At 27.7% G+C, this 22,536-nt stretch overlaps 1 pseudogene; it reads left to right on the top strand.

Annotated features, from left to right (window-relative positions):
• Positions 1-4,630: 4,630 nt before the first annotated feature.
• Positions 4,631-7,534, top strand: LOC124940552 (annotated as a pseudogene).
• The last annotated feature ends 15,002 nt before the right edge of the window (positions 7,535-22,536 follow it).

Here is a 22,536-nt window from a genome sequence, read left to right as displayed (position 1 = left end):
ACATACGTAGTATATATATTTTTTTTATTGTAGAAAAATGTCTCAAATCAGTCTTCAGGTAATCTATATATATATAATGATGCTTAATTTTTAAAGTGTCTGGATTGTCGGGTCGAGAGCTGCGATTAATTTGGATATATATATATATATATATATATATATATATATATATATATGAGAGTAAATGAATATTTTGGTCAGATTGTGGGTTGACCCGCCCATAAATTTAAAACGGTTAAAAATAAAATTAAAATTGTTCGAACTTGCAACCTAACAAAATAAGTATAACCTTTTAACCAACTAGGCTAATAACACTTTATATTTTAAATTTAACACCAAATTTGATGAACGCAGGACATTTTAACAATATAAGTTAAACTTTTTAACTAACTAATCTATATATATATAATGATGCTTAATTTTTAAAGTGTCCGGATTGCCGGGTCAAAAGCTGTGGTTAATTTGGATATATATATATGAGAGTAAATAAATACTTGGGTCGGATTGTAGGTTGACCTGCCTATAAATATTTTTACATTAATATTTTTTTCACAATTTTTTATATTATTACTCGTGCAAATGCACGAGATACCATGTTGTTTAGATCATTCCTTTTAATTATCAATTAGTGACGTATTAATCTAGGATATGTCTTTAATTGCTAATTAATGATACACTAATCTAGACCATGCCTTTTAAATACCAATTAATTACACTAATTTATCACATACTTTCAAACTAGAATATTTCTTGGGTTGGGCATAATTAGACGATTGGGTCTCCCCTTGAGCTAGGAAGCTAAGGGCACCGTGGCACTATAATTTGAAATGCAATATTTAGACATTGAGTCCATACATTATTCAATTGATAGACAATGTTTGTCATAACATTATTCTTTAATTTTATTATTATATATTAAGTATTAATTAAATAATTAATATTTAATTATAATTTAGATTAAAATTCACTATTAATTCACGTTTGAATTCAGTGTGAATTTCATTTGATTTATTTACTCATATTCTTATTTCCAGTCATTAATATAATTAAGTTAATTTCATCAATATCATCATGAGAAACATGACATGATCGATATTGAGGTATAAACCTTTAATAAGATACAAAATTATCAATATGAAGCTTAGTACAAGATTTATGTCATCTTCTTTAAACAATAGGTAAGTTAAAAATATCATCACCAACATAATAATCTTTCTTTGACGAGATAATTTTTTTTTGTTAAATATAAATACTATGTAACTAGGTGAGATTTAAATTTTGATTCTTATTATAAAGTATGAATATTTTAATTATTTGATTAATTGATTTTTTAAATGAATACTAATAACTTAGTGACAAAGCATGTAAACTCATGTCTTCATGATCAAGGATGTGGGTTTTCACTCTTGATCATTTAAAAAAAATCAATTAATTACACAAAAATACATGCTTTTAGATTTTTTTTTTTTAAGTTTTGTTTGATCGTATAAATTAACTTTTCAGACGATTCCTTATTTGTTTTTTGTTTGTGTAAGAAAAAATGAGAGCAAAAAGCTGTTTTCTAAAATATATATATATATATAGACGGAGAAAGATATGGATTATTATAGTTGTACAACAAAAACAACACCTCACGCATTTTCTTATAATACCTTTTCATATATTTTAGTTCAGACTTTATTTTATTATTTTTAAATAAAATATTTTATTATTTATTAAAAATATATGATTAATGCGTTGAACTTATAATTTTTTCTAATATTTAGGAAGTTAATATTAAGAATTGAGGTTTTTTAATAATTTAATAAATTAAAATTTTGAACGAATTTTATTTTTTTTAATTTAAGAAGTTAATATTTCGAATTGACATTTTGTTTTTTTAACGTAAAAGTTATATTGTCGATAATATATATTTCGAATTTAGGAAGTTAACATTTCTTATATTTTTTCATAATAAAAATCGAAACTTTAAAAAAAAAAGTTTTAACACTTGTGTTATTATAATAAATTGTGTTCAATCAATATTTTAATTATATAGATAATATATATTCAAATTTATTTTATTATATTCTTTTTCAAACATAAGAATTGAAATTGAATTACAATTCTAAAGTTTTTTCCAAACATGGTAATTGAATTGTAATTGAATGTGAAATTTTATAGAATTGAAATTAAAATTTTAATGTCAATTCTAATTTAATTCATACAAATGTACCCAATAATCCATATAATCCTCTTTATGTGTTTAAAAACAATATTTTTCGATTATTTTCCATTTCTTTGTTTTCGACATTTTAAGGACGCAAAGTTCAATGCCGGTGTATTTAAATGTTGTTAAAACATTCGCTAGCTAGATTTAAATAACATAAAAATTGCCTCATTATATATTAAGTGAATGGCTAGTTGTAAATAACATAAAAATTGTCCCATTATTCATGAAGTGAATACAATTTATAAAAGCATACATTTTTTTTGTTTATTTTGTTGGTTTTATCTAGTAAAAAAAATTGTTATTCCAACTTATTTATCATTATAAAAATGGTAAGACATGATAATAAAAACCTAAAAAAAAAAAAAATTAATTAAAGGAAACTAATACAGACTTTCTTTAATATATATTACTTTTGTTTTTTCATTCACTCACAATGAATATATAATAATAAAGGTGTATGTCTTTATAAATTAATAATACTATAATTTATATAATATATATATATATATAACAACTTATTTAAAAATTAATTTATGATATATTTAAATAAAAATAAATTAATTTGTTTCATTATTTGTATCCCTTTAATATTAATTTTTTTCTTCATTTATTTAATTTTTTTTTTACTTTTTTCTTCATATTTATGAGATACTTCTCTCTCTCTATATATTTTAATCTTATAAATTTTCTTTACTTGATTTTTTAAATAAATAATTATATATATATATATAATGATTCTATTTTTATTTATTATTTTATACTATATAATTAAATTTTAAATTTTAAAAATATTCTTACCTCTCTAAATAAAATTTTCAAAATAATTTATTAAAAAAATATTTTTTTTTATATATTTGAGGTTATATACAAAATATTTATACACAAAATTATAAATTGAATTTAATAATCACAAGTGGTATATTCACATTCAAAATTTGAGATTATGTTTTATCTTAGTTGATGCGCATTTTAAATGGTGCATTATAAAAATAAAATAATTATGATTATGATATATGTGAGTGTAAATTTGAGAGATTAAAAAAATTGTCAATTTTTAGATGGGATGAGTGTGAATTTAAGGGATTAAGACAATAATGGTTCAAATTGAAACAAACGCACAAAATGAGTGTATAATATGATCGATAATGACGAATTTGTTGGAAAAAATGCCCAAAATGAAGGTAGATGTTGGTCGATAATGAGATGTAGCAAAATGTTAGTATTTTGTGTTAAATTTTTTTATTATTTGCTTATTTTCATTTATGTTATATAGTTACAATTGTACCATATTTAAATGTTTATTTAATAATTTTGCTTATTTTATAATGATGATTTTATTTAGAAGTAATCTCACTTTTAACAACAATTACTTTTTGTTTTGGTTAAATATTATTATTTTTTAAATATTTTATTTTAGTTTAATTGAAATGATCTATAATATACTTTAATTATATATATTAACAAATTTAATAACATTTTTTTTGTTTAAATACAATTTAAAAAATAAATTATATAAATGTAATCAATTTAATTAAAACATTGACTGTACATTTAATTTGAATTAGATTAAAATTTATAAATTAATTTTGAAAATATAATCTTAATTATTAATTCTAAAATTTCTTTTTAAACTTTAATATAAATGATTTTGGTTTATAATAATGTTAATTTTTTTTTAACTCTTTAATTTAATATATTTAATTAATATTTATAAATTTTAAAATATTTAATTAACAAGAAATTTAAGATAGATGAAGTAATAATTATACATTGATTTTAAATACAATCTTTTTTAATATATCGATTCTGGAGATCACTATTTTGTAATTAAAGTATTTATTTTTCATAACACATCATCTTTAGTATCGCCCAGAAAATTGAATTGTCCTATCTTTGTAGAAAAAAAAAACGTAATTTATTTTTGACAATCATAATATTAGTTCAAAAAATTATTTAAAAAATTGTTTTTAATGAGATTAAAACTCATAATCAAATAAAAACTACATTTTTTTTTATCATAAATTAGTAAGTTATCCATTTTATTTAAAAAAAACTTAATAAATTTATCTAAAAACCCGACACATTTAACTTAAGGTGGTCTGCCCGCACATAAGTGGAAGAAATGTGTGATATAAACAACAATGACTTTTACTAAATAATACTAACTTTAAAAAGCTAATTTCCAGATAATTTGATAATGAGATATTTTACGTTAAAAGTTGATAATATGGTTACATAAAATGAGACTAAATTTCATGATTAATTTAATGAGCTAATTTCATGACTTGTTTCTATGAAAAATTTATCCGACTAATCCACGTTGCCTTTTCCCTACCATTTGCTAAATTTCTGGCGGGAATCACAAAAATCTGGACATAGAGAGAGTTTTCGTTGGCGGCTAGTTTCAGTAGAACATCAATGGAATCTGGAAGTCATCTTCCTAAATGGGCTTCTGAACCCTGCTGCTGACGAAACCGGACGAGGCCCGCCCTGTCTTAGGTTTTTCTTTTACCTCCATCTCTCTTTCATCACATCGATTTCTTTCTGTTTTCACGAATTTGATTACTTGAACACAGGTCCCATGGTATACGGATGCAACCATCGTACCAAAAGACTCTTTCCTCGTTGCTTGTATTATTTTGCAGGTTACCATACTTCCTCAACTTACATTACTTGATCATTTTTTCTTTCTTGGTTTGTTTCAATTTCATAGCTTTGAATGGTTAAAATAAATCAAATCAAATGAAGTTGAATACTGAACTGTATATAGCTAATTTAACAATCATAATCATTCTATATATAATCCTTGAGTTTAGTCAGCTTATTGTTCCATCCAATACACTCATTCACATAGCACATCAAAGACCTAGGCATAACCGAAAACAATGATATTTGGTCTTGAACATTAAAATGAAGTTGGATAGTTAGCTATACAATATAGCTAATTTGACAATTATAATCATTTATTAACTTATTGTAGATTCAAAGACCTTAAAGGAAGAAAAAAGGAAAGAATTATTTGATAATTTGAAGGCTGATGAATCTCTGGGATGGGCTGTAAATGTCATAGATCCAAAGGAACTATCTGCAAAAATGTTAAAGAAGTTAGTCCGTGACTGTTTAATATTAAAATGTACTACTACAAATCAGTACCTTCTTTGATGATGCTAAGCTATTTGTTGCTCATTTGGTCTCAGAACCAAGATTAACCTCAATGAGACCTCACATGAATCTGCCATGAGCCTTATCAGAAGAGTAACAGAAATGGAAGTTCTTCTGACTTAGGTAGTAATTAAGAAGATGATACTTTGTCTGTCAAAGAATTTCAACTATTTCCATGATTTGATTCAAATGATGGGATAAACTATAAAGGGTATCAAACAAGGACTTTGTGTTTATGGTTACTGTTTCAGGTTTATGTAGATACAGTTGGAGATCTAGAGAAATACAGAGTGAGATTGATTGAACAATTTATATTCATAAAATTTGTAGTCCCAAAAAAAGATGATAGTCTATATCCAGTTGTGAGTGGAGCAAGCATTGTCGCTAAGGTGATTAAAATTTTCTTAACACATCCTTTTTGTTGAAACAATTCCAAAGCATATCTTTGACATGTCAGTTTACAAGAGATCGAGCACTTCGAAATTGGGAACTAGATGAAACTGCTGATAATATGAATAGAAATTTTGGCTCTGGGTATCTAGGAGGTACATGTCTATACTCTTTCATTATTTAAAACCTAGTGTTTAGATTCAAGTTATAGAACTTGGTATATGTACTATCTTAAAAGGCAGAGTATGCTTACATCCCAACAGAAAGAATGAAACTAGTGTATTGTTTATTTGTTTCGAAAATATCCATTACAAATGTAACTGTGTAATTTATGATGATAGTAGTTATTTCATTTGCTTGCAATAAGGTAAATGCATGAGAGTAGTTAAACTAAAATTCTAATGAAATAGGGGGAAAAGGTTGGATGCATGCAGAAATGAAGCCTTTTTTAGTTACCATCTTCAGATTGATTTAGTGTTCATTAGGTTGTCTTCTCTAATTTTTACAACCATTTTATTTACTATTGTATATGTGTATTTAGATAATGTTGAGCCACTTGGTAGTCACATTTTATGATTCGATAAAATCTATATTTGTAAGAATTTAGAAAACAGTTAGGATCATATCCAAATAATAATTTTTATTTCGAACAAAGTAAAATTTCATACTATAATTTGGAATATAATCCAGAAATATCATTTTTATACAAAATGAAGAAAATTACCTATAATAATCTGGATTATGATAAAAAAAAATGTTATATACCAAATGGATGAGAAAAACACTTTAATTCTAACTATAGAAATCAAGTAAAATTACAGTCTATAATCTGGAGTATGATACAAAAAAATACTTATACCAAATGAAAAAAAAGAACTTTGGCATTTTCATTCTTATCGTGATTACGAAAATTTCAGTTTCCAAGTAAGCTTGTTATTTAAATGTGAGTGTTTTAAACAGAAATTGATGGATGATTTTTGTGCATATGTTTGTATTCAGACCCTGCAACTAAAACTTGGTCGGGTGATCACAAACACTCAGTATTTGGATTTTCTACATTAGTATAGTTCAACTGGGGTACATGTATATGGCACTTGCTTTGTTACTTTATCTTTTACTTTTTGTTCTTTTGGCATATGGGTTAGACTTATTTTTTGTTGTCATTAAGGTTCAATGTCAATTTTGATGCAATCCTATGCTTGAATTCCTTCAAATAATTCAATAGCACCTTTTTTCTGTAGTTTCTTAATGAGACTTTTAAAGTTAATAATTCCACATCATTACATTTTCTCTCTAGTTTAAGCTCTGATTATATGGAATAAAAGAAATTTGTTTGATGTAAAAGTGGTTTATTTTAATAAAATGATCAAAATATCCTTAGTTTTTAGTTGGTGTACTTGAATGATTAGATTGAAAAGGTGATGTTTGATGAGATGGTGTAATTGTTATTTTATGGTACAAATTATAAATAAGGTATAAATTCTACATTGAATAATTAACCTCGCAATGGAATAGAATATTACTTTATATTATGATGGTTATTTTTTAAAGTCCATTTGTGATAGTCTTTTCATTGTGTTTGTTAGGGAATCTGATGAAATGGAAGATGATGATTCTACGAACAATAATAGGAAAAAACAACAGAAACTAACTAGTGTTGACTTCACCTTATTGAAGATGACTATGAAAACAGAAGAAACTGAATCAAGTGGAAAAGGGCGTTGCAAATGTTTCTAGGCTCAAAAACTGCAGCAAGTCTCTCAATTCTAATCGAGAAAAGCTGATAGCATTAAAGTATAGTTCTGGTGATTTTATAGAATAAAATTGTTTGTAATATCAGAAAGGAGGAACCAATTTCTTGTTTGCTTACCACCATTTAAATTGGAAGCAATTCAGTTTCTCTGACTTTGTTTTGAATCTATTCTAAAACACATAAAAACAACCTTATTTAATATCTCAGTCTTGTACAGTTTCAGTTCCATTTTAAGTATTTAATAAATCCTCCTAAATTTAGGAACATATTTACAGTATCTACTTGCAGCCCATGTCATATATTTTGTTAATTAACAAACAATCGAATATTCTTTTATTAATTAACTAATTTTGTTGTAAGTATAAATGTATGATGCTTAATTAATTTACGTGAATTATTGGTTAATAATAATAATAATAATTTACATGTGTATATATATTTCTTATCTGAAAATAGATTTAAATTGGATTTGTTTAGAATATTTGTTTGAAAATTAGATCTGTTTGTTTGTTTAAACAAAGATTACAGTACTATTAATCAAACATTATATATAATATGATGATAGAATTATGCATGATTAACAAACAAGCGGCGAGGATATAATCCCAATTACTAAATCACATTATTAATTAAACAACAGTACTATAATTCTGAAAAAAAATAGGTTTAAGAAAAATAGGGTTTGTTGAAACCATATATATATATATATAATACTGAAATACATCTCTACTACAACAACAATCATTAGGATCAGATTAGATATCTAAAAAGTGATTTAATTAAGAAGAAGTTATGCGGCTGTCGACCTCCTCTTTAATCCTCTCGAGATCCGCCATCTTGGACGCCAGCAATTGTAAATCATCGGACTCAAGATCATCATCTAAACCCATTGCATTGAGAATCCATCCGATCAGAAACGCAGAGTCGTCGTCGCTCTTGTCGGATGATTCCCTAGTCGTCGTCCTCATCCTGATATCTTGTTGTAATTGTATCGTGGCATCGCCAACTTGCAGGATTCGGTCAACAATAACGTCAAAGGAGGAGGGCCCCCCGTTGTTGTTTTTGTTGATGGAGGTGTACATTTGACCAGCGGGGGAGAAGACTACGGCGTCAACCTCTTGTCCCGTCAATTTCTGAAACTCACTCACATTTTTTAACATACTAGATTTGCTTGGAGAAACTCACCATTCTTTGAGATTTATTTTCGATTCGCCCAATGTTAATCTTCTTCTTCCCTTGACCTCTGTTATTTCTTCTCCCGTCACTTTTACTATCATCAGATGTCGCCGCCCCCGTCATGATCTATATATCTATTCGAGTAGGAGGAGGAGACGGAAAAATCAATCAGATTTGCTTACGAGTTTCGAGTGCTTCTTTCTCCCTTTCGATCTCTTCTTTCTCTTTTGATGAACGATTATATATATATATATATAATTATGGAGAAAAAATATTTTTTAATTTTTGTTGAAATAGATTTGTAATTGTTTTTTTGTTTGAAATTAAAAAAAATCAAACGGAACTTTTAAATGAAGAAATTATGGAAATAAGTAAAAATTTCTTTTAATAAGTTAATATGTATTTTATATATATAATTTTGATTATTATATATTAATTAGATTGATTTATTTGATTATTAATTAATTAGGTTAGTTGGTTTACAATTAATTAGATTAGTTTGAATTTGAATTAATTAGTTAGTATTATTTGCTTAACAATATAAATAAATAAAATTATTTCCTTTGAATAAGTTTGGCAAATGTTATTTTTTTTTTGTAGGCAAAGAAGAAAAATGTATGGACTTTAAACAATTTGAAAGACTCAAGCCATGGAAGATAAGGTGGAAGGACTTAGAAGTTTATTGACCGTGAGCAAAGAAAAAGAAAAACCGACTTGTTCATTTATTGAATTAAAAATTTGAATGACACTTATGAAGTCAAAATCTAATTAAGGGATTCTTTAATCACATTAGTTTTGCAATTTGATATGTCATTAAATGAAATGAAAGGTTGGAGCCTTATATATGATCTCTAGATCCTTCCAACCTTGCCCATAAATACTTAGCCTCCCCACACAAGAAGAGACCATCATAGACCCGAATTTTACACAATTTTGTGCCCTTGCGCTGCCAAAATTTTCCAACAACTGAAATTCCTCTAGGAAATCAAGAGTATGTCATCATTATAAGATCTTGAATTTCCCTTTCTTTGCATTTTAATTTTAATTTTCCTATAAAATTAAAAATATATTTGCATGCTTTTAAATTTTATTTTTATTTGGTTTTAATTTTTCCACATTCATCTTTACCTAATGTATCATAAGTAAATCAAAAAAGAAAAAAAAAGAAAAAGGTAATTAAAACCTTAAGACATCAAAACTCAGACTGATATATAGATGTCGCCGCCATCATGATCTATATATCTATTCGAGGAGGAGACAGAAAAATCAATGAGATTTGCTTTCGAGTTTCGAGTGCTTCTTTCTCTCTTTCGATCTCTTCTTTCTCTTTTTTATGAACAATTGATTGGATATAAAGCTGTCCGCCGTATATATTACAAATATAATTATGGAGAAAAAATATTTATAATATAGTACATGTATTCTTATTATTATAAAAGATTAATAAATTAAAATAGATATTATAATAATTATTTTGTTTTATATCTCATTATAAAATAATTTTTTTTATTACATATAAATTATAAATAATAAAAAATATTATATTTGTAATTATGATTTTACTATAAATACTCTTATTCAGTTGGTTAATATAAAATTTATTTATTTAAAGATAAATTTTATAAAGTATTTATTTTTATTTTATAATATAATAAAAATAGGTATAGTAGACTCTTTATAAAGTAATATCGTTGGGGTAATCCATAAAATAATAATTTACCTGTATAATAATAAAATATAATCTCTCTATATATATATAATGATGCTTAATTTTGAAAGTGTCCGAATTGTCGAGTCGAGAGCTGTGGTTAATTTGAATATATATGTGAGAGTAAATGGATACTTGGGTCGAATTCTGGGTTAACCCACCTATAAACTTAAAACGATTAAAAATAAAATTAAAAATGCTATAGGTATATTTCGAACTCGCAACCTAACAAAACAAATACAACTCTTTAACCAACTAGGCTAATAACACTTTATATTTTAAATCCAATACCAAATTTGATTAATGCGGTACGTTGTAACAATATATTTTTATCCGTGTGCATCGCACGGGGATCTTCCTAGTTTATCTAATGTTGTTGAATTTCAAATTTTAAATTTTGTATGGTGGGTTCATTTATTGGACAAGTTGTTTAAGTATAATTAATTGTGAACATTTTCTATTCGCAAAGTCATTTAATATTTACTGTAAGTGATGTAATATCAAATGTTGTAAGATTTTTTCATCTCAAAATATCCATCTTCTATACGGTACATAATTTTTTACTACTCTTTTATCTTCTCTAATCAATCATATTGTTGTATTAATCTCTAAGTACATACGTTAGAAAAAATAACGAAAAAAGGTAAATACGTAGAAAAAATTAAAGAAATTTAGCGATATTCTTTTCATCGCTACGATAAACGTATGTATGACCTTAAGCCAACCCCTTATAAATATTTTTTATATATTATTAGTGAAAAGGTCTAATATAATCTCCTTTATACTTTAATGGAGATAAGAAAGACGATAAACTACGAAAAGAAGAAAACTATGCCTAGTAGATTTATAGTGCTAGATATTTGTTAGATAAACTCTCTTCAACTATCTATTGCAACAATTTATAATTTACTATTTTTTTATTTATTTATATGATTATATATATATATTATGTTATTTAATTTGATATTTATATTTAAATTTTTAGTTGACATAAAAGTCAAAATTTAGATTTTTAATTTTTGAAGGCATATACAAAGATATTATAAATTGTCTCTCATTTCTTAGTAAATAATGAAGTAGATATCATCGAAGAGAGAGAAAAGCTCTAGAGATTTTAGGCGATATTACGGAGAAAATTTGGGCAGCCAATTCTCTCATCATGAACGACACAATCGGCACGAACGACACGATCGACACGAACGACACAATTGGCACAAACGGAATGATCGACACGATCAACAAGATATCAAGGTCGTGGTTCGCTTGTGGTGTTCGCGGTTGCTAGTCGCTTTGGGTCTCTTTCAGCACTATCGACACGATCGGCACAATCGACACAATCGACACGAACGACACAAATGACATGGATTCTTGAAAAAATTATCCAGGAAAACAGAAATGCAACAAAGTCAGGAACCAATTACTGATAAAAATTATGAATAAAATGTAGCAAGAAAACAGGGTAGGAAAGAATGAATTTGGAAGGTTTGTTACAATGAAAGAGCAAATATCTTTGGACTGAAAAATCAAATCACAAAGCTCCTGATGCACGCAAAGAAAGGAGAGATTATGCTCAACAAAGAAAAAATGCAGCAAATAACCGTCTAATTGAATGTACACTATCTTAAGGACTGGAATTTACTACAGAAGAAAGAGTATGAAAAGATAGTAAACTTGTCAGTTGAAACAATGAGGGAGTTGATGAAGTCCCCTAAATCTAAAACCTATACTATCATGAGCAATTCCAGCTGGAGAGTAAACGTGGTCTAGAAAAATAACACAGGAAAGAAAACAGAGGATCATGCTTATAAAGGAAAATTTTACTTGGGCAATGTTAAAACAAAAGTGGAGTTACTCAATTTTCTTTTTGAATTTAAATTGCCAATTGAAGTGGAGGAAAAATGTGTTAAAGAATGGGAAAATGTAGTGGTTTGAAACTACATATGGATGAATAGAGTATCATTTTCAGTCCCCAAGAAAGCCTTAATAAAACAATGGGAGCAGAAAGGACTAGTTAAGATTTTTGCAAATATACATGGTCTCTATTTTCTACAGTTCAAGAAGGAATCAAATTTGGATGATATTCTGATATATGGGCATACTTATATTGAATCAAATTGTATGAAGCTGGAGAGATGGTCTGAAAAATTGAACCTTCTAGGCAAACCAAAAGAAACAGCCCATATATGGTTTAAGCTTTAGAACATCCCATCACACATGTACAATGTAGAAGTTTTAAGTCACTTTGCAAGTTTATTGGGGAAAACCATTATACATGGATCCAATTACAGAAGGAGGAGAATAATTTACCTTTGCTAGATTAAGCATTGAAGTGCATCCTCGAAGTACGCTGTCAAAGAACATGATAGTAGTTGACAGGAAAGAAAGTCTATAATCATGGAAATCTCATATGAATGGAGGCCATACATGTGTGTTTTCTGTAATACTTTTCAACATGCTAGCACTAAATGTGAAAAAGAAGTTGAGGAAGAACAAAAAATCCTAAAAGCCGAAGAAGAAGAAAAGAAGATAAATGAAACGGAAGAATCAAGAATCAAAGAGCATATTGGGGAAGTTAAAGAAAATCCGCAAGGAAAAAGTACAGAGGAAGAAATCAAGGAAGAATCAGAGAATGAAGAAAGTAATGATGTAGAGTAAGAAAGGAAGGTAGAATAAAATAATGAAGAAATCAACGAAATTGATTAAATAGGGGATACTGAAGAAGATAAATCTAAAGACAATGAAGATGAAGATGCAAAAGATAAAATCAAAGATACAACAGAGAAGAAACACACAAAGGAAACTAAGGTTATTGATCTTCAAACACGTAAAACTGAAATTGAGAAAAATAGTGACAAAAGCCCTGAAATCCTAAAGAAGAATACATTTTATTATGTTAGTACGAGTTCATATAGAGGAAGATTAAACAATAAGAGCAGACAAATATCATCATCAGTTTTAATTCAATCTCCCTTAATGAAGAACGCAAGAAGAATGAGACGTGGAAGAAGACAATATGGTCAAAAGACGAATATGGAGACAACATAGGTTGGGATAGATAAACAGTCTTTGTTCATTATAATCTGGGTTTTGTAATGTGATTTGACTGCCACCATTCAGAAACTTTCGGGTCTTTTGTTTTTCATCTTATAATCAAAAATATGGTTTGTCTAGTTTTGATTATTGATCACTCCCACTTTTGGGCTTTTAATGAAATGGTGTTAAAGCGTTTTTCAAAAAAAAAAAGATAGTATAAATTATTAATTCAAATATTTTTTTGATAGGTGTATTATGATTAAGATGAGATTTTCATTCTAGTTCTCATGTATTAAAAAAATGATTAAAATAATATTTAATGATAAATTGTGTAAATAATTTTTGTTTTATAAATAGATGTTATCTTAAATGATCAATGGTTATTTTTTATCTAAAATTTTTTCAGTCATAGTTCAAATTCGTATACCTCAAATATTATTAAAGCTTTTATTGTGCATCATTATTTGTGTATTAAAATATCTGATTAAAAATGTCAAATATTAAATTTCACGATTACTAGAACATAACATTTTCATCGAAAAATGTAATTGTTGTCGTCGTTCAATCGTTACATTTTAACTGTCACAACATGCGATAACGAAATTACATAAAGATTGTACTGAGCTGAAACCCAAAAAAAAATTAACTATTACCTATAAGTCTATATATTGTAGAATTTTGAAAAGACACAAATTTAAGTTAGGTTCTCTCCAATTATATATTATTTCTTTCTATATGTTTTATTTATAATTTTTCAAACCCACTCTATCTATTATTCTTATTCCTGGATTCGTACCTATCACTACTAAAGACATTAAACACATGGTACAAAATCATGTACCATTTCCCACGGTAATTTTGCTATATTTTTTAACGAATTTTGATTCCGTCAGAATTTTTTATTAGTTTTGTATTATTGACAATTTTTTCGACAGATATTTCAACGTAATTTTCGACGAAAATTTCTTTTAAAGTTCGTCACAAACCTTGTAGATCTTCTTTCATAAGTTTCATAAGTTGTATGATAATTTTTTTATATTAGTTAATATATTCTGAGTATAATAATAAACCTTCTATATATCAAAAGAATTGAGATATGCAAAGGAAACCGTCATCTTCATGCATAATAAATGTCATTTCTATCAATTTGCTCAAATTTGCATTACTCGAATGCAGCTTGAAGAAAGTAAGAATCCCAATGTGTGTAGGAGCATGAGATTAGGGGTGTCAAAATGAACTCGACCCGCCAACCCGACACGAGTCGACCCGAAGAATATTGGGTTAGGATTGGGGGTTTTCGGGTTTGAATCATTTCGGGTCAGACCCAAAATATAACCTGAAAAAGAAAATTATGTTGGGTTGGGTTCGGGTCAACCCGGGTTGACTTGAATTAAAAAATCAGGTCACTCATCAACCTGAACCCACCCATCCAACCCGACCCACCTAATATATTAATAAAAAGAATAACTTGTCTACCTTACAAAAAAACCCTAACCGAGCCTAACCCATATCCTTAATTTCTATTCATTTTCTTCCTTCCGTCTTTCTCACTATTATTTTTTTTCCATCTTTTCACTTCTCTTCAATATACATTTCTTCTCTAATTTTCATCTTTTTTAATCTCTTGAACTTCGCTAGTATCCAACAATAAAATGAGTTCACAAATTAATCTTAGTGCAATGAAGCCAGATGTTTTTGAGGCATTACTTAGTTGTAGAGATTTGTTAGTTGGACAGAATGGTCAGTGGCTCGTCTTTTTATTTTCATTTTAAAGTTATTTATTCGATTCTTTGACCAATATTTTCTTTTTGTAGAAAATACTGAGATGTAGTTGGATGATTTGACTGAATATATTATGAGTTTATTCATAAATGGGGACGATGGCTCAAATACTACTTAAACTATGAGAAGAGATCATTTAGATTTCAGACATTAGTATTGATAGTTGATATTAAAAAGTAACTAAGATAAATTAATATATTTTTAGAAGATTTTAGAGTTTAATTTCTTTTAATTTCATATCTTATTTTAAGGTTGGGCTCATACAAAAGGTGTACAACGATGAAGAAACTTGAAAATACTTTTGTGATAATTGAAGACTTTTTTTATAATGATATCATAATTTCGTTGTGTCATATTTATTTTGTGAAAATTTTGAATTTTCTAAACATAATTATTATGTTTATGCCAATTTTATTATTTTGTATTTAAATTAAAGTATTATTATTAAGCAAAAAACTTATTTAGGGTTAGTCGGGTTGGTCGGGTTGGTCTGGGTTCGGGTTCGGGTTTGTTGTTTTCAGGTTGGTTCAGGTTCGGGTCCGGTTCGGGTTGAAAATTTTGTTATAATGCACCTCCTTCAACTCGACTCGAACCCACCCGACCCACCTGAATTGACACCCCTACATGAGATCAATCATTTTTTTACTTTACGAAGATCAATGATGAAGAAGACTTGCAACAGCGACAATCACGGATGTAATAGTTAGAGTTTTTACTGGATTTTCAGCATTTAAATTACTATTGTCACCCTTCTCTCTCACCGATCTCTATCTTTCACGTGTTACCGATGACGAATCTTGCACTACTCCGTCGTTCAATATTCATATTGTAGTACGTGCATCTCATTCTTTATCACTCTCTCTTCTTGCTGAATTTCTCATTCAAGTTTCATGGCTTATGCATGAACATATCGTTAAATTGTGCAAACATCGATGTTTAGGAATTCATTCATTTTTCGTGTTGTAATTGCAATTGAATCTATCTTCATACTGGCATGTGAAGTCAAATTTTATACTAAAAGGATTCTCATTCGTTTTGCGTTTACTTTTCAATTCTTCCTCTACTTTATGCACATAAGGTGTTTGATAAATGTTTTGTGTGATGAATTAATGCTCTTATTATGTAGAAACTTGAACTTAGCCTTGAGAGATAGGAACAATAAAAATTGAAAGGATAATTATCAGGATTCTGTTCCTAAATTTGATCTTCTTCAAGGATATTTTCTTGGTAGATGGAGTTCCTTTTAATTTTATATTTGGAGATTCATTGGCTGATGTGATGAACAACAACTACATTATCTATTTTCTAAAGCTAACTATGATCAGTTTGGAATTGATCTTGGCGATCCAACCGAAAGATATAAAATTCCAGAACTATAGTCGACATAATAGGCATCCACCGTCTTCTTATTAAAACATCGGAATCACCTTCTACTTTTCGTAGCCAACTCAGTCAATAGTTTATGTTATCAGTTCCCTTTGTTATTCAATGAATTGATTGCGCAACATATTCGTTTTTCATGAATTTTGATCCATCTCCGTATCGTTGTAGCAGTAGCTCCAGAAGCAACAGTAACTCCTTTTGAAGACTAACTTCTACTTTACCGATCAATGTAAAAGTTCACTTCCATGATTAATAGCTAGATTGACTCATAACTCTTATGTAATTCTTGTTTGAAGTAAAAGTTTAACAATTATAGAAGGATATTTTCTCTAATCACATTAATCACATTAATATTGAATTGTTGTTATATATCATCCTGAGCTTATTGTCATATATTATTATTATTATTATTATTAGAATTTATTGGGTCAAATTATTTTCACTAAGTGTTGAAATAATTTGACTATTGGAATTTTGATGATGAAATGATGAATGAATTATTTATACGTCTAATTGTTTTTGATGCAGGTGTACCAAAATCAGATTTCGTTAGACTTGGTTCTAATGAGATTCTTTAGACCGATTTGGTATTTGATGCATGATATTAAACGTGCAGTCTAACTCGTGGAGTTAGACGTGCAGTCTAATGAATAAGTAATTAGACGTGCAGTCTAACTCGTGGAGTTAAACGTGCAGTCTAATGGATTCAGTATTTAGACGTGCAGTCTAATGGTTTCGGAATTAGACGTGCAGTCTAATGGTTTCGGAATTAGACGTGCAGTCTAATAGACTCGTAATTAGATGCACAGTCTAACTCTTGGAGTTAGACGTGCACTCTAATGAATCCGTAATTAGACGTGCAATCTAACTCGTGGAGTTAGACGTGCAATTTAATAGACTTGTAATTAGACGTGTAGTCTAACTCATGGAGTTAGACGTGCAGTCTAATGTACTTGGAATTAGACGTGCAGTCTAACTCATGGAGTTAGACGTGCAGTCTAATAGAATCGTAATTAGACATGTAGTCTAACTCGTAGAGTTAGACGTGCAGTCTAATGGATCCGTAATTATACGTGCAGCCTAACTCATGGAGTTAGACGTGAAGTCTAATAGAAATAGAAAGTTAGACGTGCAGTCTAACTCCTTTTGATTAGTCTAAAGTGATTGTAATTAGACGTAAGTCTAATCCTATTAGACTAGGTGGTCTAATGGATTCGTTTATTAAATGGGGATGTTTGATTTCATTAGACGAGTTCGTCTAATTGAAATACGTCTAATGCTTTGCTTAAGCAGTTGCTTGAAGCTAGTACCCACATACCCACGTGCTATAGCTGTACGCTACTCCTGCTCCACTTTCTAGTGAAGACCAGTACGACAACCCGATACATCCAATTAACTAATGACACGTAAGCGAATAACCTTCCCACTACTTGTTTTGCCAGGTAAATCTCTGAAGAATATTCGACGCACTACCTGTTGTGTACGGCCACGATCCTTGTATTCAGAGTCTGCTGTGTACTATGGAGTCGTTCCAATGGAAGAGTGCCACGTATCATTATGAACAAGATTCTTAAGGACAACAGAAGAAGAGCCAGAACTAAGAGAGAACTTTGTAGAGCATTCAATCTATCATTCACATTCTGAGAAGAATTACTGAGTAATCAAGCTTATGAATATTCAAGTTGTTAGTTGGTTTCTTGTTATACTGTGTTAATCAAGAGATAGTTAGAATCAAATTATCCTTTAGCTGAGTGATATTCTTCATCTTGTAAGTTGAATAAAGTGTGTTCTGTTCAACAGTGAGCTAAGTGTGTGCAAATTGTATTTGATTCAAGGCATATTATAGTGAATCCTTCCGGTGGTTGGAAGAAGGGGTGACGTAGGAGAGTTTGCTCCGAATATCCATAAACAAAATGATGTGTTGTTCATTTCTGTCATCTTCTCATTTTTCATCTTAAACTTCAAACCTAAATAAACATTTCCGCACTTAATTCTGTTTCAAGTGTTTACAAGGGTTTGCGTAGAATAGAAAGTGAATCAAATCCCTAACAAGATTTCTTTCAAACCGTTTTTCATAAGCCTTCATCAATCGCCAGACCCCCGTCTCTATTGATTAAGCCGATCCTATCAGAATTAGATGAAAGGGCATGAAGATTACAATAGACTAAGACATTGAGTTATGGTGAGGCATATATTTTCATTTTGGCATTCTCTTTAATTAACAAGACTAGCTATAAAAATGTATTTAGAAATGTATGAATTATGAATGGGGTCGGTCTTTTTCATGATTCTCATTGTGTTCAATTTTTGGTTTCTGACATGTTATATAAACGTTATTTGTAGTGGTTTCCTGAAATAAAACATTATTCTCATGGAGTTTCTATAGTTTTGTTGGAATCAAACTTGGTTAAATCTTTTGACCACTTTAATAATATCATATTATGTATGGATGAATGAATGAATAATTTCATATAATTATGAGCTTTTGACTTTATAATAATGGCTTCAGATCAACGGGATGATAGCAAATTCTTCATAGGTCATCCTAGTTATGTCCCGATTATAACTACACAAGTGAGATTATAATTAACTGTCATATTCTATGTTCTTTTTTAGTCTCATTTTTCTGTCATATATTTATAGGGACATCAACTAAAGGACTAGATTGCTGTTCTAAATTACATAGTGTGTAGTTCCAAATCTCAAGATTACCAGCTTCTATTTTTTTTTTATTTTGTAACTCAATAATAATGTTTTGGCTAATAATTGATATTTTGGTGATAATGATGACAACATGAATGAGAAGTATATGAAACTTCAATGTAACATTTATCCACTTCCATATAACAGTGAAGATTATCATTTGGTTGAGAAGTAACTACACATAACTCATGCTCCTACACACATATTGGGATTCTTGCTTTCTCAAACTTTTCCTGAAATTAAGTCATTCCTCGCTATTCTCTATTTGCATGCTTTTTGATGATGAGATTATAAGATTAAGTACAAGTATAAATTCTCAGGATTGGATTCTTGAGCTTGAAGATGTTTTTTCTCTTGCTAGGGAGGGAGAATCCAAAAAGTTTACACCTTACAAGGGAAAACTCAAAAACAGAAGGCTGTTTTTGCACAGTTTGTACTATTTGAAAAAACTTATGATGCACTAACCTAGAAACTTATAGTGGAAATGTATTACATTCTACTGTCTCTTACTTAGAGATTGTTTATTTAAATATATATTTTTTTTTTCGGAAAATAACAACAAAAAAGTGAGTTATTTAGGTTAAATAACCATCCTCTGTGTTTTATATTTTAAAATGTCATAAACAGTAGTAAGTTCTTTTTGGTAATGACTTAATGATGAAGTGATTGATGATGGAATAAGTTAGCTTATTTTGGATTATATCCAAATAACCTTTTACCAAACAAGGCCTAGTGAAACTATATTGGCTATGATTCTTGTTCTTCTCTGTAGGTTCTGGACTAACAAATTTTGTGGGTATTCTTAGCCAACGACTTCGAATAGCTCCACCCGACACTCGTGCAACTAGATACATAGTTTTCACTTTCCTATACTTCATGTTTTCATATGCAAATAAATTTATACAATACAATTGAAAGTCATATCTTAAAGTAATTTTCTGCTATTTACAGTTTGGAGAAGGGAATATATTTTGTGGACCTAGTGAGTAAATGTGCTCAATATTGCTCTTAAGTGAAGTTGCTTTGGGGAGATCTATTATCTGAAAAATGGCTAAGGTGGAATTCTCTTTTTGTTTTCATTTACTACAAAATAATGAATAATCATATGGTGTTATTTAATGATGTGTGTATTATTTATATCTTACAGGTATATGAGTGAGAAAAAATGAGAGCAAATGAATTAAGTTGTACTAAAATAGGAGTAGAGGTTTTTTTTAAAAGAATTAATGTTTCAAAGAATTATTTATAGAATGTATAGAGTAATACTTTGTTATATTATTTCTAAGAATGTTTTTTTTATAGTAAATTTGAACTTAATATTTTTTATAAATTGTTAGTTATTTATTTTTATATCTTACAAGCATACCAGTGAGAAGAAATGAAAGCAAATGAGTTAATTTGTAGTAAAATAAGAGTAGAGGTTTTTTAAAATAATTAATGTTTCAAAGAATTATTTATAGAAACTATAGAATAATACTTTGTTATTTTGTTTCTAAAAATGTTTTTTTATAGTAAATTTGAAATTATTATTTTTAATAAATGGTTAGTTATTTGTTTTAATTCTTATTATTAAATATTTAATTTATATAATTAAAATAGTTTTTTATTAATATTCAATGAGAATGTTTTCAAATATGTAATAAAATATGAGAGAATTAGGACAAATAAAATTAAAAAATATATATTATTTTTCGACGGATATTTATATTGAATGTTTTGTCAAAATATTCGTCGGAAACTTTGTCATAAAAATATCAAGAAACATCTCAAACTTTCCGACGGATATTCCTAAAAAAAATAAATAAATTCTAAAAAATAATGTATAAAAAATAAGAAAACACTCACTTAGCCGTATCTAATTGTACAAATAGATCATTTAGACATATGTAATAAAATATTATTTAAACATACGTACTATCAAAAATTTGTTCATTTAACCTATTTTAGTAAACCATGATTAATTTTTATTTTTTAATTTATATATTTATTAATTAAATATTAATATATTTTATTTCTCTTTCTTTTTCATTAATAAATGAACCCTATATTTTTAGTTTTTTTATAAATTTTTTATTATTTTTTTTATGAGTATTATTTTTGATTATTTTAATTATATATATATATATATATATTATTCTTTTTAAAAAAAATTTCTTATATTAACATTGATTATTAATTATTTTTAAATTGTTTAATCCCAATGATGGAATATAACACTGACTTATAATTTCAACAATAAAAATATTTCAATATAAAAGTAAATTAATTAATATTTGAATAATAATAGCAACTCTTTCATCCAACACTAAAAGAGTATTAATAAATTATAGACAAAACTATTTCCTTATTATTACTATAAGTCATGAATAAAAAATAAATAAAAAATTATTAATTTCATTTTGGTTCATATTAAATTAAATAAGAAACAAATCCTTAAAAATATTAAGTAAAATATAAAATTCATAAATAAGTGATTAATTTTGTTTTTCAAAAATGAGAATTTAAGAATGATAAGAAATAAAAACTAATAAAAAAATAAAATATGAAAAAGAAACTAATATAAAAATAATAATAAATTTAAGAATGAAATAAATTATCTAGTTTATTAATGTAAAAGAATTGGAGAAAAAATATATTATATTTAATTAATAAATATATAAATTTAAAAATAAAAATTAACTATGGTTACTAAAAAAGGCTAAATGAGCCAATTTTTTATAGTACGAATGTTTAAACGACCTTTTATTAGTACATACGTCTATGTGAGCTAGTTATACAAGTACATACGTTTAAGTGAGTTTTTTTCCTAAATATTATTATCGTAAATTCCGTAGTAAAAACTAATGGAGAAATTTATGTCTTCAAGTACATACATACAGTATACAATCTTCTACTACTCTTCTATCTTCAAGTACATATATACAGTACACAATCTTTTACTACTCTTCTATCTTCTTTCTTTTCTAATCAATCTTATACTACTCTCTTCTTTCTTGTTGTATTAATCTCTAATGACTTTTCATCTCAAAGAGGTTAAACATACAACCATGACATGTGAAATGCATAAAAAATTGTACGAGTATAAAATTGAGAATCCAGCTTCGTCTCAAAAAGAGCTACAAAAATGGGTTTCTGAAAAATTTAACATCTAGATTAGTCAAGCAACAATATCGAATACAACTAAGCGGTCATCGAAATATTTTTCGACTAATTTGACGAAACCTGATGTTAAAC

Source organism: Impatiens glandulifera, chromosome 5 (assembly GCF_907164915.1).
Source record: "Impatiens glandulifera chromosome 5, dImpGla2.1, whole genome shotgun sequence".
Lineage (NCBI taxonomy): Eukaryota > Viridiplantae > Streptophyta > Magnoliopsida > Ericales > Balsaminaceae > Impatiens > Impatiens glandulifera.
Note: the sequence above shows the minus strand (reverse complement) of the source record. Positions and strands in the feature narration are given on the sequence as shown.